Source organism: Megalopta genalis, chromosome 1 (assembly GCF_051020955.1).
Source record: "Megalopta genalis isolate 19385.01 chromosome 1, iyMegGena1_principal, whole genome shotgun sequence".
Lineage (NCBI taxonomy): Eukaryota > Metazoa > Arthropoda > Insecta > Hymenoptera > Halictidae > Megalopta > Megalopta genalis.
In genome coordinates, this window is record NC_135013.1 from 26,784,757 (window position 1) to 26,797,890 (window position 13,134).

General features: G+C 39.5%; 1 long non-coding RNA gene across 1 annotated transcript in view; it reads right to left on the reverse strand.

Annotated features, from left to right (window-relative positions):
- Window positions 1-437: 437 nt before the first annotated feature.
- Window positions 438-13,134, reverse strand: part of LOC117220956 (uncharacterized) — a 405,009-nt gene continuing 392,312 nt past the window's right edge. The window contains exon 5 of the long non-coding RNA XR_013034273.1: window positions 438-1,320. This is a non-coding gene — a long non-coding RNA (uncharacterized LOC117220956). The remainder of the gene's footprint in view (window positions 1,321-13,134) is intronic.

The window sequence follows — 13,134 nt, forward strand, 5'->3', positions numbered from 1 at the left end:
ATTTCCGACGTCTCGGATCGATCTGCCAATCTCGTTCAACAACTACCCTGTTGACCAGAATCCACAGTCTCGATTCGGAAGTCGGCTTCTCTTCGTCGAACGTTTCCAATTCAAATCTTTCCGATATCTTTAGAATGTCCCAGGAGAGTAGAAAAGATTTTCCGGCTGAAATTATGCATTAACGTTCGGATACTTTATTTTTTATAACGACGTCTTCTGTACGCGGTGCTGTCGGAACAATAAAAAAACAATACTCACACGTGCATTGCTATTTGCCGACGAGCGTTAAACAGTGTTTGTTGTATCTAAAATATGGAGAATTTGAAGAAAAGTTTGTACAATTTTAGTCTACGATAAAGGAACTTCGTCGTCTTCAAAAATTGTTTGGAAAGAGAACGAGCGAAATTTTGATTATTTCACGCGAAGAAATTATTGAATTATATCGTTATACAATCTCTTTATCTATCATTTTTCAGAGGAATCCATACATCGAGAAAGGATTTCAAAAAGGATGAATTCAAAGAAGTATACACATTTTCCTGAAATTGAACGGTATATAGTTCTCGCACGTTCTATTTTAATATACTCACTTAAAGCATTTACAATCGATTACCTCGTGGAATAATGACCGAAATCGACGATTTACCGTGACACGAGGAGTCGTATTTGCAAAAACATCGAAATAGACGCGCGAAGGAAGAAATTTATCTCGATCAAACATTTTGTGCGATTTGCGAAACAGCATATGTTAATGCAAGAACGTCGAAACAGAAAATACCGATGCAGAATATACAGCGACTAACATCCAAAGATTTGTAGAATTCTCGTTTACTAATTTTATATTCCGCAAATACGCATGGACGTTCGAACATTTCTTGGATTCAGTTGCGCTGTGCAGCGAGCGGAAGTCTTTCAAAGGTTCGACCTCCAAGAAAACGTCATGGGAACACGCCGGGATTGCAACCCCTTGCCTCGCGCATCCCCTTTAACGTCACCGTGAAGGAAAGAGAGCTCGCCCGTCGTCCATTTTTATGCGCGTCCACGCGTAAAAACTTCGCCGAAGAATCTCGAGCATCCTCGACACGCTGACGAGCAGTGATTCCGCGGGACTCGGCTTTTTGCCAATCGGAATCGCGATGCCTTGTTTTGGTCCTCTTCTTCTTTTTTTCACTTCGCTGTACCGCATGACGCATCGGGAAACGCGTCCGGCCTTACCCGCCCCGCGCCGCTTCCGTTCCATTGTTTTCGCCGGTATTTTCGTCCGTGGAACGAGTTGGACCAAGATGAGAGAACAGCGAGACCACCGGCACCCCGAGCGTCCTGCAGATCCCCGTAAACATTCGATAAAAATATCGGTGCCGTTCATTTACTTCTCGCGTTTCTTTCATGCTCGCGGAGCCGACCCGCTCGGACAACAATACAGCTCGGCGCGCGCTCACGGTTATTCATAACGCGGCCGTTCTTTAATTTACGCGACACTTTTTCACGCGCGTCCCCTTTTTACACGCTAAATTAGAACGCTATTTAAGCGGATAGTTTTTATAGGCGATATCAATTCACCGGGTCAGTAAATTTCTACGAAGCTATTGAATTCGCCAAAAAATGCTGGAAAGCGCCATTGCATGCGCCATTACGTCGATCGAAATATTCGACGTGCAATGAGATTTCGACGTGATTTAATGAAATTTAACGAAGACGCTGCAGCAGATTTAATGAGATGCTCAGTGAAAGGAAAGTATTGAGAGAAATTCGTCCGACGAAATTTACATCAACGATGAAAACGAAGTCGAACTTGCAAATATTTCATGCGATGAAGACGATGAGTTTGTGCAAATTAAGATGGTAAGATTGATTGTTTTAAATTGCAGCAGAGATTGTGACACCGAATGCTTTCGTTTTCTAGGACATAGAATTTAATTTTTAATTGAATTAAACGTGTGAAAATTTAAGTTGATTGTCAGGGTATTTAAGTTAATTGTTAGCTAGTCAAATAATAATATTTGTATTAAGAATAATAAGAGCGATAAGAACAATAGGAATAATAAAAATAATAAAACTATGAAGAAATTATTCTTATTATTTCTATTATTCTTATTATTCTTATTATTCTTATTATTCTTATTATTCTTATTATTCTTATTATTCTTATTATTCTTATTATTCTTATTATTCTTATTATTCTTATTATTCTTATTATTCTTATTGTTCTTATTGTTCTTATTATTCTGACTATTCTTTTTGGTCTTATCGTTCTTATATTGTTTATCTAAATGGACTCGAGTCTTAAATAACGATTTTTACGCTCTCGGTTGCGGTGTACCCATGTTTGTCGTTCGACTCCTTTCGTTTGATATTCTGATAGTTTTTGAGCTTACAATGTAGCATCAAAAAGCGACCGTGCTCCTTTATGGGCGCATGAAGAATGTTTGAGAAAGAATGCCGTAAATTCCGTCCGCTTTATGGCACACGTTATGACCAGACCGCGGATTTTTACGCAGAATACACGTTTTCTGCAATTTCATGCACATTTCAGCAAGTTTGCGAAACACAGGAGTGAAACAGAATCGTGCCACTTTTTTTTTTTAGAAATTTTTAGCTAAGCTGGGAATAGCGTAACGGTATTTTTAGCTTGTCCAGATTAATATTTGATTTAGCCCAGCTGCGACCTCGCGTAGCAGAGGACCGTAAAGTTAATTTTGATGCGGGGACTAATTTCGTTTTACTTTAGTTACAACGGCATCAAGAAGCGTGGGCGGAGAGTGTAAGCCTCGGCCACATCAGCCGGGTTTAGGGTCCTCGGGCTGTCCGAGGAAAAATGCACCTGTTGCGATGCAGGTAGTTGGAGGCTGTAACGATCGTGAGCAGCCTGCAGATTTTTATGCATCGAGCGCAATTTGTTTCGCGAGACCTGTTAAGAAGTTAATTCTCCTAGAAATTAACTTTTCTATTCTGCACCGCGAGGTGTAGACTGAAACAGTGACAACCCGAAGCTCATTTTAATTATTTCTCTACTACCAATTGTAATCGCGCTGTCGCAGTGATGGCACACGAATTTTCTACACGAAGTTTTTTCCTTCGATTCGCGCTGCAACCAACGGAAACATCCGCATTTAGCTACCATATGCAGACACAGAAGCATGCCCAAATATTTGGGCACACAAATCATCTGTTGTAAACAGAGACTATATTTATTTTTCCTAGGCTGCAGGTGTTTGTGCATTTGTAGCATACATTATTGCAAATGGCAAACAATCGAGCGTTACAATAAAGCTCCCTGAAATTATGATCCGGAGAGTAAAAATTCGAAGCTTTGGCTATTCCTTATAACACTTCCTATTACAGCTTTTTATTTCTAGTTTTTTAAATCCCTTTTAAATTCCTAGTTTTATTAAGATCGACAAAACGTGAGAATGGTAAAACTTAACTATTCAATTTTAATTTGATTCAATAAAATATCATTTTATAAAGCATATTTTGAAGTTGTCGCTGTGATAGTCAAAGTATTAACACGATGGGTGCCGCGTTGGTCACATATGGGTGACGTTTATTTTTAACTAGATTTTGAAATTCATCTTAATTGTAATATATTGTATTAGTGTAATATAATATATAGTACTATATAATACTACATATATACTATAATAGTATAATATATAATATATAATAATATAATATATATATATAATAATATAATAGTATAATATAAAATATATTGTATATTTTATTATCTATGTAATATATTTATATATATTGTATACATATGAAATCGAACCTAGACAGATAAAATTTACCATAGTAAATATTAATTTAACGCGCTTTTGAATTCAACATTCAGGTTGTTACATAGATATATTTAAATTAATATTTACTACGGTAAATTTTATCTGTCTAGATTTAATTGCATTCACCCTCCAATATAACCTTGGCAATGTGCAATTGACGTTCTAAATATTTTCTAAAATTTAGCGAGGTAAAATTAAATTTAAAAATATTCATTACTTCGTTTAGTTACCCTTTATAGTATATCCTCTTTTTTAATCCACCTCTTAGAACGCATATTTATAACAAATAAAACTCAAAAACTCGCCCGCGGTCGGAGGATGAATTTTTTGGGATTGATATCCGACACTTAACGCGTTCAACCATCGGATCTTTCCGCGCAACGATCAGCGAGTCGACTTGAAAGTCCGCCCGCAACTCGAAAGAATCTCGAAAGAGTGTCTCGACCGAATAACAGGTATCATTTGGCTCCGCGTAACTCGAATCCAAGCGACTCGGAGCAAAGTAAATTGGGTAATGCTGGATGAAGCTTTACTACGCGCCGCCCGGCGAGGTCCGTGGCGATTCATAAGACGGTTTTCGAGGGGAATAGGATCCAAGGGAATATCGTACACCGCAATAACGCGAAACAATGACGTCTACGTGGCTTGTTTCACGGGAAATTTAGCCGTCGGCCCGTGGAAATCAGAGGCTGGCCCCTATCCCGGGACGCTTCGTGCCCCGGCCACGTTGGATTTCGTTTCACGTTCAATTTGTATCAACTGCCTCTCTTTCTCGCGCTCCTCTCCCCATTTCCTCCTTCCGCCAATTGTTTTTACTTCTTCTCTATCACCACTTTTACGTTCCAATTTTTCTATATTCCCTTTATTTTTTTTTCTATCTTCTCGATTTTCCATTTTATACATTTGTTTCTCCGTCCACCACTGTTTTCTGCTCTTTGCCCCGCTCTCCAGTTGTGTTTACCCTTCTCCCGTTTCCAGCTTGACTTTGTTTAGGAACATGAGAACGCGATAGAGGGCTCCCCGTAAAAGTCTGACAGAATTTATTACTAATACTGAATTTACCACGGCCGGTTAAATAACGATTTTTAGATAAAGCGTCGGTCGTTCTTTAATATCTGCTTTTAAACTCTTGGCTTTGCTCCGAAACATTTCTGTTTCATAAAATTTGCCTCCGCGCAATCTTCGATCACGTTCTGTTCGAATAGAGTGATCGTTTCGAACGCTATATTATTTGTTTATATTTTATTCGAAGCGTTGCTCACTATTTTGCGAGCGCCGCTTTGCCGAGTATCATTTTATGTGCATATCTAACGCGAAGACGTTCATTTTATTCAATGTTCAATGTGCATCAAAATATCATCATCATCATCGCATAATATACAGGGTGTCCCAAAAATGTCTCGCAATCTGGAAATGACGGGCTCCTCGGATCATTTGAAGCAACTTCTTCCTTTACAAAATTTTTTTCCGAGGCACCGTTAACGAGTTATCGACGAAAAACAGTGACCAATAAGAATCGAGTACGGCTGACGCGAGGCGGCCCAGTCAACCAGCGCACGAAGCCCAGTTCCGCTCATTGGCTCGGTCGCCTCGCGCCAGCTGAACTCGCCTCTCATTGGTCACTGTTTTCCGTTAATAACTCGTTAACGGTGCCTCGGAGAAAATTTTCGTAAAGGAAGAAGTTGCTTCAAATGACCTGAGGAACCCGCCACTTTCGGATTGCGAGACATTTTTGGGACACCCTGTACGTTAAGGTTATGTCAAGATTATGCCGAGGTGATGTCAATTCGCAACAATGTATCAGCTTATACTAAAGCGATGTTCAATTTCCGTGTCCTTTTCAGCTCGCTGAGAAAACCAATTAAGTGGCTGGTAATTTCGCAGGCATTTTGTCTTGACACGAGATTCTAAAACTTTCCTCCTTTGTTCTCGGGGCGTCGTTTAAGCAAAGAATGGCAGAGGGGAAACGATATTCTGGAGGGTAGATGTACGAACTGTATCGAGGTGCAGGCTGGCGGCGGGACAAATTAGGCTTTTAAGTTAATGGAATATCGGCGATCCAGCCGTGGCATATTTAGCGGGCTGGTCCGCGAGAATTTGCTAGGCACGGCGTGGATACGAAGAGTGACAGCTCGCATACCAGCTGCAGCTTTTCGGTGCCTCGGTTTCGCTCGAGGATGAGAGGAGATTGGAAATTCCGTTCTGTCGCGTTTCGGTTTCAATGCCGCGTCCCGGAATGAAAGGCATACCATCGAACATTGAGTTCTATTTCCTGCCGACGAGCAAACTGCGACACGGCACTTCTTTATCCCCGTTTTTCGGATATATCTTCCCTTTCGGGTTTCGGAAGCGCGCCCACCTTTGTCTCGGATCCGGGCTAATTTCAAATTCGAACCTTCGTACGGCCTTAAAGCTCGAACAGCCGTGCTAGAAACGCGACGAATGCGCGTGACAAATGGTTTAACAAGTTCAGAGTGTCTTAAAAAATGTCCAGGAAATCAAGGCGATTTTAACGAAACTGGAAAATCGAGATTTATCTCTGCGAATTTGAAATCGTCGTCGTTCTAAAGATCCTAGTAGAAATGAACATCGAAATCGATATTGCTGCATGTGACCAACTAATTTAGCAAAAATCGATACGAAATTCGTACACAGCCGAGCGTAGCAGAGACGATTACCGCGCGTGCAAGGGTTGAAAAACGTTGATATCTTTGGAGTGGTGCAATTTCTATGTCCATTACCGCGCGTATCTCGGGAATGATCGTTTCCATAAAGCACCGTTGAAAAATCTGTATTCGCATAAAGATCCGCGATCCGGATAAAGTACATCGCGGTATCAACATTTTTTTGCTCTTCCTTTCCCGAGACCGCGTTTAGCGTGCCGCAGATTTTTCAAGGAAAAATCGTGCGTTATTTTGCGAACGCTGGGACAAGAGAACAATTTATTTCGACGACCTAAGCGTTCACGCGCGACGAAAACAAAACGGAAGGATTTTTAAACGCAGCAAAGCGGCTACGAAATCGTCGTGGTTTCAAAGCACGGTTTCCATAAAAGATTTCGTCGTCTTTCTCAATTAACGCGATCTTCACGAATACTTAATAGAAATTTGTTATGTTGAGAGATTAATAGTTTCTTTATTTGCTTGGATTGAGAAAAGAGAAATATGCAAAACGGACAAGAGTTTAAGAAATATCGCGGAATTGCGAGTAAGAAAGTTTATTTGCGAAAGAAACAAGATCCTTCGAATTTTAAACCATCGGAAATTTAAGAGCCTTCCACTTCATCACTTTCGCTACTGTAATTATTGTAACGCGTTAATTCAGTATTAGACAAAATCACAAAGATTAAATGTAAAATATCGTCGTAAACAACGAGTACTATTGACGAAACCGACAAAGTATATAAATCGGCTAATTTTTGCTCTAGCTTCATCGGAAAAAGCTTCCATCAAGATAGGACGACGCCCCAAACGCAATTTATTCCATTTAATTGGCGGAAATTGAGTAATTAGGTGACAATTTCAATACTCTGGATCAGAATGACCTATTGTTAACTGCGAGGTAATTAGCGACCACATGATTTACAGTTGACCGTACACATAAAGATTTATGTTCTAGATTTTAATTAAAATTTATACTGACACGCGTAACTAAAACAGGAAACTATAACGAGTCGTATAAAATTATGGATACTTAGTGACATGTTTATTGTTTCATGTTTAAATTCATTGCTACGATAATTTAGCGTTAATTGTGCCGTTTATTTTGAAAGTGGCATAAGTCACTTTGTTTTTAAGTCGATATATTTAAGGGTTTGCGTTTTAACACGTTTAAAAATATGGGTACTAACTTTCGAGAAGATTTACTTGTATTTGTTATCTCAGGACACTGATATTTTTCTCAGTATAAATAATTTCGTATAAACATTAAAAAATCACCACTTTTCATTACGGTAAAGTGACTTATGCCACTTTCAAAATAAACGGCTCAATTCTTAACTATTTCTGTCGATCTTTGAGGCCGGTTATTCATTCGTATATACGTATAATTCTTATTTATAATTCTTGTTCACGGTTACAAGAAAAATTGTAGAAAAGGGCACGTTTTTGATACACTTGCTTCCATTCAATCGAACTTAGACCTCGGCCAAGACTATCGTTAGCCTATAAATCGACTAATTTTTGCTCTAGCTTGATCAGAAAAACTTCCATCAAGATTTGGGACGATGCCCCAAACGCAGAAACAACGAGGAAAAATCGAACGGCTCGTCGAGAATTCCGAAATCGATTTCCGTCAGCTTTTAGTCAGCAAATACTTGAGCCGGTGGACGATTAAGGGGAGCGGGGGTCGTTGGCGAAGAGAAATCGCTGCGTTATTAAATGCGGCTGCTTTATAAGAAGAAATCCCGGAGGAATCGCCGGAACAATTTAATACAGAGTAGCCAGACGCGGCACAGACTCTGTCTAAGCCCCGGCCGTAAAATTAACCACTTCTGTATCCCACTTGAGCCGCCGGGACGGGCCCTGGAATCGTCGACCTTGACATTTTCCGCTTTGTCGCGATGAAATTATGGCAGGACGGGACGAGACCCGGGAGCTGTAGGCCGCGAGAAATAAAGTTCTCGCGTTACCTCTCGTGACTTCCTAATCGCTTTCTCAGGAAGAGAACCGGAACGGAACGGAACGGGACGGGACGGGACCGGACGGGATGGTTCGATGGAACGAAGTTAAATCCCGTCGAAATGAATTATTCACACTTCGTTTCCGAAGACGAAGAACTTCGCCTACGTGGACGCTGGGGCCAGACACCCGGCGCGACATTACGTTACCGTTCCACGAACCGATTACGCACGCGGAGTCGAGAGGGAAACTGATTCCGAGGCGGCTCGCCCGGGAATTCGATTTTAGTCGGGACACCGTTGCCCCGTTTTATTCTCTGGTCCGAATTAACATTTCAGCGGGCTGGAATTGTAGTGGCGTGAGCCATATTTTCCTTATTATTATTATTATTACTGTTATTATTGTTATTATTATTATAACTATTATTACGGTTATTATTATTACTGTTATTATTGTTATTATTATTATTACTGTTATTATCATTGTTATTATTATTGTAACTATTATTACTGTTATTATTGTTATTATTATAACTATTATTACGGTTATTATTATTACTATTATTATTATTATTGTTATTATTATTATTATTACTACAAGTTTATTTATTTTTAGCGTGGTCGCATTAACCCTCGGACAGCTGACATTTTTGCAACTACAAAACTGATGATGTTTATAACCAATCGCAGCTTTATTTGCCAAGTATTCGAAACGTATATTTAAAGATATTTCTTTTTTGAACCTGATCGTCTAAAGCTTTCCATTGTTCCTAGCGTAACAGCAATTTATTCCATTTAATTGGCGGATATTCAGTAATTAGGTGACGATTTCAATACTCTGGATCAGTATGACCTATTGTTAACTGCGAGGTCATTAGCGATCACATGATTTACAGTTGACTGTACACATAAAAATTTATGTTCTAGATTTTAATTAAAATTTATATTGACATGCGTAACTGTAACAGAAAACTATAAACGAGTTGTATATAGTTATGGATACTTAGTGACATGTTTATTGGTTCGTGTATAAATTTATTGCTACGATAATTTAGCGTTAGTTCTTAACTATTTCTGTCGGTCTTTGAGGCTTATTGAGGTTATTCATTCGTATATGTGTGTAATTCTTATTTATAATTTTTATTCATGACTACAAGAAAAATTACAACAAAAAAGGGCACGTTTTTAATGTACTTGCTTGTATTCAATCGGACTTAGACCTTTTCGTTATTTATATATATTATATATATTATAATATATTATATTATATTATATTATATTATATTATATTATATTATATTATATTATATTATATTATATTATATTATATTATATTATATTATATTATATTATATTATATTATATTATATTATATTATATTATATTATATTATATTATATTATATTATATTATATTATATTATATTATATTATATTATATTATATTATATTATATTATATTATATTATATTATATTATATTATATTATATTATATATATTATATTATATTATATTATATATATAACAACAAACCTAAGGGCTCGAATAATCGTATCTCCTTTCCCCAAATTGTCCATTTTTGTGCACAATCTGAGCGTCAATTAGGGAGACATGACTGTATTGCGGCAACGCTGAAACCAATCCGAACGCGAAAATGAACTGACGCTACGATTTCATTGATTATCGCTCGCAGGCGGCGCCGTTCCTCAAGAAAAAAGCGGCACGCGAGCCGCGTGGAATTCCTTTCAGCTGGATATCAATGAACACATGCTACCCAAGCAGAAAAACGATTACAAGACCACGTTTTACATTTTATCCTGTTACTCGTGTTTCGGTCAACCACTTGCAGATTAATTTTCATCCATTGTTTTCAGGTTCGGCCCTTCGTTAACTATGGCAAATATGCATGTTAATTTTAATTGTACAATAATTATGACAATCGGTATTTGGCTTATAACAATTTCTTTCATTTCTCAAACTGTTTTGTTTGATTTCATATCGAATTAAAGTAATACTGATTTAGTATTGTTACTATAGTAATTGTTACTAGTAGTAATATAATAGTAATATAGTAATAGTAATATATATTATAATATAATAATATAATAATAATATAGTAATATAGTAGTAATATAGTAATAGTTACTACTATAGCAATTGTTACTATTTCATGCGACAGTAGATAAATAATATCCAACATTCACTGTTATGCCAAAAGAATTATTAATACAAACAATTATTATCTTATCTGAAAACTCACTGTCTGGTCATGATCTCGCGACGAAGACAGCGTTTCAGCCTGTCTCCCTTGCAAGTAGTATGAGTCCACGCGTGGTCAGTCGTCTCAAATCGCATACGCAATAAACGAGTAGAAAATAAAAAGAGGTCTGGCTATTCTTATTCTCGGTGAAACATTGAGATCTCGTCATCATTATCAGACGTCGTTGTCGCCTGGAACCAGTCCGAGTGAGACGAGAACTGAGAAAACAAGGCGCTTGTTGGTCCTCTTTCGGCACTGTTTCATGCGAGAACACGTGCCAAAGAACATGAAACCCGTCCGCGACGCAAAAACCGGATGACTTCGTTCCGACGACGCTAAACACAGAACGGGTAGCTCAGATTGGGTCAATAGACCGCGCAGCCGGGTACGTCGTTCGAGAGGCAAGTTCAATCTCGTCGAAGTTGCACGGCCGCAAACATTGACCTTACATAGTGAGCACCGGCGGGCCAACCTTCGTGGATGACTAAACGAACGGACAACATCGTAATTGTTAATATTACGTTCTCTTCGATACCAGCGAACTGCATCGAAGAAGCAATGGGTACAACGATCACATATTTTACGTGTGAGATATACATATCCAGAAGTTCCAGAAATATTCCAGAAATGTTCCAGGAATGTTGCAGAAAATGTTCCAGATAAGTTCCAGAAAGGTTCCAGAAAAGTTCCAGGAATGTTCCAGGAATGTTCCAGAAATGTTCCAGGAATGTTGCAGAAATGTTCCACATAAGTTCCAGAAAGGTTCCAGAAATGTTCAAGAAATGTTCCAGAAATATTCCAGAGATGTTCCAGGAATGTTGCAGAAATGTTCCAGAAAAGTTCCAGAAATGTTCCAGAAATGTTCCAGAAACATTTCAGAAAAGTTCCAGGAATGTTCCAGAAAAGTTCCAGGAATGTTGCAGAAATGTTCCAGAAAAGTTCCAGAAATGTTCCAGAAACATTTCAGAAAAGTTCCAGGAATGTTCCAGAAAAGTTCCAGGAATGTTGCAGAAATGTTCCAGAAATGTTCCAGAAAAGTTCCAGGAATGTTGCAGATAAATTCCAGAAATGTTCCAGAAGTTCCAGAAGTTCCAGAAAGTGCAGAAAGTCTGATGTAGCATGCGGAGAATTTTCCGACGCGTTTTTTATACTCCTTCCTGAATGCATAAGCCAGACTGGCGCCAGCCACTTTGTTCACGAGTTATTAACGAAAAGCAGTGACCAATGAGAGGCGAGGTTCCTTTGGTAGAAGGTCGGGACGGATTCGAGTGGCGTTTGAAGTATTGAACAAGTCACGGAGTGTGATCTTTCCGTATTTTTTACTACGTAACTTCTGAACACTTGAAACTTTACCTTAAAGACGAATTTACGTGCACCAATTTGTTCAAAATGAAAATATTAACCAATATGATCATGAAAATAGACAGTATACTGGAACTTCTGGAATTACTGGACTTTCTGGAACATTTCTGGAACTTTTCTGGAACATTTCTGGAACATTTCTGGAACTTTTCTGGAATTTTTCGGGATCTTTTCTGGAACCTTTCTGGAATTTTTCTGCAACCTTCGTGGAACATTTCTGGAATTTTTCTGCAACCTTTGTGGAACATTTCTGGAATTTTTCTGGAACATCCGGTGTTGCGAGCCGAGGGCCAGGCAGCTTTTCGTGGCCGTAGGTTGCATGCGATTGGGATTTTTTATAAGGGACCAGCCGATTCTTCTTTCAGCACCGATGGCCACCTAAAGATCAGGATAGCATTTGGAGAAATTGCAGTTAGAATTTCTCGTAACATTTTTCCAGAAAATTTGAAGATATACCTGCAGCATTAATCGCACCGGAAAACGAAACAAAGGCACAGCGATTGGTCGTCCCTCGCTAGTATCTTTGCCAAAGCAGAGCGGCGAACTCGTCAACAATCTCGACGGGGCAATAAATGACATCGCGAGTCAATGTTTACCCGATACGTTCCATCCGGCGCCAGTGTCGCCGGATCTAATCAGCGAGAAGACGCGGAACGCGGTGTCGCGATACGACTAGCAGATCGATGCATAATCGAACCGCGGAGGTTGAACCTCGCATCTGGCCGAGGCTCGTAAATCAGGGCGGATCTCCTCGGACGAGGAAGACGAGAGAGGTTCGTTCGGGGGCTCGTTCGTGAAACGTGTTACGTGGCCGGTGTTTCGGCGTTCGGATGGCGCGCTGCCGCCACCGACGCTGCCGCGTGCCGACCAAGTTTGATTAGTTCGTCCAGGTAAATGGAGTCGCGGCGACCGAATTGCTCCATCCGCGGTGCACGGCCAGAATTTCATCCAGGTCTGGCACCCGGTACGTTGACCGTGGCTGACGGGCTCCGTCATGCTCCCGGCGCGCTGCTGCTCGAACGTGGCCAACCGGAGAACGGGGAACAACCTCCGAATACATTATTTCGAGACGCGAGGAAAGAATTTATGGAAGCCAGCGCGGAGCCTAGATC